The sequence below is a fragment of the Mus pahari genome, chromosome X, assembly GCF_900095145.1.
Source record: "Mus pahari chromosome X, PAHARI_EIJ_v1.1, whole genome shotgun sequence".
In the NCBI taxonomy this organism is placed as follows: domain Eukaryota; kingdom Metazoa; phylum Chordata; class Mammalia; order Rodentia; family Muridae; genus Mus; species Mus pahari.
The window spans coordinates 125,432,648-125,436,531 of NC_034613.1; the positions used below are offsets into that span (position 1 = coordinate 125,432,648).

General features: G+C 33.8%; 1 protein-coding gene across 1 annotated transcript in view; it reads right to left on the reverse strand.

Moving 5' to 3' along the window:
• The window catches only part of Il13ra2 (interleukin 13 receptor subunit alpha 2), a 22,344-nt gene extending 19,480 nt beyond the window's left edge, over nucleotides 1–2,864 (reverse strand). The window contains exons 1-2 of the mRNA XM_021188579.1: nucleotides 2,763–2,864; nucleotides 135–242 (exon numbers count right to left, since the gene is read on the reverse strand). The gene's annotated coding sequence lies outside the window, so the exon portion shown is untranslated. The remainder of the gene's footprint in view (nucleotides 1–134; nucleotides 243–2,762) is intronic.
• Nucleotides 2,865–3,884: the final 1,020 nt, after the last annotated feature.

Consider the following 3,884-nt stretch of genomic DNA (forward strand, 5'->3'; position numbering starts at 1 on the left):
AGAGAGAGAGAGAGAGAGAGAGAGAGAGAGAGAGAGAGAGAGAGAGAGAGTCACTCATGCATGCACTTGCACACACACACACAAAGAATTGGCTGGATAATCCTTGCATTATTGGAAAAGTTCCAGGTACTTACCAATAATATGGTTTCTCAAGAAATGTGTTATCACAGGCAGTTATCACAAGACTTCTTTGTCCTCCTTTCCACATTAGACATTAAATTGAATCTCTACTGTTTTCCTTCCTGCCAGATAATAAAGAACACTGAAAAAGTTAAGATAGGTGTTCCTGAAATAGCCAGAGGGCCAGGACAAAGATTCTACAAATCACAAACAAGGTTATGGGTGGTGCTAAATGACTTCTCAGGCAAATTTCTAATAATGATATGGGAGTTTAAAGGCTGACAACATTATTTTGGGAAAGTAATAAAATTATAGCTGAGATGTTTACTAATATAAATTTCTACCTATGTGTTACTAGTTTTTAAACTACTAGGCTTAGAAACGACTTATGTCAAATTTTCAAAATAACTTTCTTCTATCTATATACCTGCCCCCTGCAAATAAAGATTTTATATGCCAGTGTTGATAACTAAGCACTCATAATTAATCTCGATTTTCAATTACCATTGGTGATCAATTTTTCTGTCTTAATCAATATTTAATAATAATAATTTTGTGTACTTGTTGAACTTCCAGCAATTTAGCCAATAGATTTGTAGGATCAGTGTCATTAAAAAGTTAAAAAGATGTGACTGTTTTAAGGGCCGAGATAACAAAAATCTATAGAAATTGAACGAGGAAATAAGCCATTTGTTCTAAATATTCTTAATTCTGGAGCCCTTTAATACAGTTCCAAATGCTGTGGTAACCCCCAACCATAAAATTATTTTCATTGCTACTTCATATCTGCAATTTTGCCACTGTTGTGAATCCTAATGTAAATATCTGTTTTTTTTTTCAATAGTCTTAGGCAACCTCTGTGAAATGGTCTTTTGACCCCCCAGATTGGGAACCATTATTCTAAGTTGGTAATATATAATGTGGTATCTTTTGTGGATAAAAGAAAATATCCCTTTTATATGTTGGCAAAAATAAGTACCTTTATCTGATCTACCTAAAATTACCATAGATTTTTTTCATTGTATTTATTTACAAGAAAAGCGATTAAGTTGCTGAAATAAATAATTATTTATCATAAGCTGACAAATGGAATTTGATATTGTCAATAAGTAGCTTGTTTATTGAGACTATTTTGGGGTAAAGAAGAATTAGAATTACAAAATTTTATATGTTCTATTCACATTTTAAAGTATTTAAAAATATAAGCCAAAAACAGGTCTTGAGAAGAAGAAAATATTAGTATAAGAAAAGGAAAAAAGGGGGAAACTGTGATTACTGGATTAATTGTGATTTGAAGATGAAATGAAAAAAAAAACAATTTGGTTTATTTTAAAATATTTTGACCTTAGAAAATCAAACTAGGTACTACAGTTTATTTGACCCATACCAAAGGTTAATTTCTGTACCAGAAACTTCATAGAGATTACCATACTCAAATATCTCAAGTGCTGATAGGTAATTTTATTACCTCAATATTACAAATGAGGTATTTGAAGCTTAGAAAAAGTACATTCCTGATGGTCATACAGGCGTAACAAGCAAAGATGTTGAACTAATTCTTAATCCCATGCATGCACCTTTTAAACATAGAACAGTCTTCCAACCAGCCTTAAAGATGGTCAATTGTCTCTCTTAGTGTTATCCCTAAGCTATTGCTCTCAGCATCAGGTGATCTTCAATGTTTCTAGCCATGGTTTTAGGATGTGACTCAAGAGCTCCACACTGCTGGATAACTAATCTTTCAAGGACAACATCCACCAGTGTAAACTATTCATTGCTTTTAGATTATGGCCATGACTCAGCATCAGAATCAGAGTGGAAGTTGCCAAGTTTTGAGACCTAACAGCGTGATGAGATTAATTCATGCCTCACTAATACTGCAATCAGCCCCTGAACTAGTGGTGAGTCAAACATAGTTTTGATAATAACATGTAAATATCCTGCCCTACATAGATAAGCACATAAGGATTTGCTAATATGATTTCACATACATTAAAACAAAGAACTTTGAACTAGACAAATTATCATGGCTGCCACCAATCAAATCATATAAATAATTTTATACCAAACATAAAACATAATGAATGTATGTATATGCAGAATGGTTAATGTGATTGTATATAAATTAAATACAGGTAGGATCTCTATTTTAACATCATTAAAATACTCAGTTATATATAACATTATTATATTTACATCCCTGCAAAGATTGCATGATGATACCAATGTTTGCTGACATTTACAGAGTATGTTGAACAGAATATGTTCAATAAATCTTATCAAATCATTTATTTCTTGTTTAGATGGCTTCTGATATGGTTCCTTGAGTTCATCCAGCAAGCAAGTATCCTAAAGTCTTATCAAAGCTACAGAATCTGCCTTTGAGATTCCATGGCAATATCTACATTGAAAGCATACATTTGCAATTACCTCACACATTGCAGAATCTGTGCACTGCTTATACAATTCAAAATTTGTCATGAATTTGCCCAAATCAGAGATTTATTGTTTTAAAATCCCACCCAACAAGCCAACAAGACGTTTTTAATAGCAGTCCACTAAAAGTTATGGCTTTACATTTTTGATAAGGCATAAATTAGAAAATAATTATTAAAACAGTACATCATTATTTTTAATTATACCTTATACCTGAAGAGCAAAGCACTGTCTTGAGAGAAGTCACTGTTCAGGGGTAGCAAGCAATCCTTCTCTCTCTCTCTTTCTATCTTTCCCTCCTCCTCTCCTCTTCTCCACCTCCTTCTCTTTCTCCTCCTCCTCCTCCTCCACACTCCTCAGATGCTTTCAAAGACTGGATTGTAAATAGTGTGTCCTGTACCCAAAACATTCACATCGTGAAACAACTTCAAAGGCAAAGAACAGGCTGTCGTCCAGTCCCTCAATACTCATTACAAACACAATGCACAATGTGCAACAGCGAGTTTTAGAATCCTTGGAAATAATTCTGCCACTTTGTTCTTTCATCTCTAAAAGATACAGGTTGAAGGAATATGGAACTTATATTTACTTTCTCATAATATATTGCATCATATTATATCTTCAGTTCTAGAAGCAAATGTTAGCAAATATAATTAAGTACTTGCATCACATATTTATAATATTGAAAATAATTTAGGAACCTATTATTAGCCACATACTGTTATAAGTACTGGCTACAACAGTGAGCAACAAAAAGTATTTACCTTCATTTTTTGTGTTGAAAGCAGATGGTAAACTCATCAAATAATTATAAATTTTGTAAAGCAAGGGCTATCAAGAATGAGAGAGATGGCGGCTCAGTTTTGATAGAATGATGAGGGAAAGCCTTGCAGAGAAAGTGACACTAAAATTCTCATTGAGGGAATTAACAAGGGTAAGATAAACGGAAAGAATTTTCCAGGGAGAAAAAATTGCACAATCTTAAGCCCTATAGCAGTAATAAGCTTAGTAGTTCCAGGAATAGCAAGGCCAGTGAGACAGAGAATAGGAAATACTGGTTTGGGTGCTGTGTTTTGATTTGAAATGTGTGTGTGTGTGTGTGTGTGTGTGTGTGTGTGTGTGTGTGTGTGTGTGGCTTGCTTTTAAAAATAAACTTTCATGCAGCTGGGGCTAGTCTTAAACTTGCTATATAGTAGAAGCTAACCATGAAAGGGAAAGGAGAGATGCAATGACTCAGAGTAAAGCAGTTAGTAATTGGGACAGGTTGACAGCAAAGGCGATGCAGGAATAATTCACTGGTGGATTGGGTGTGGAGTTTCAAAGAAAAA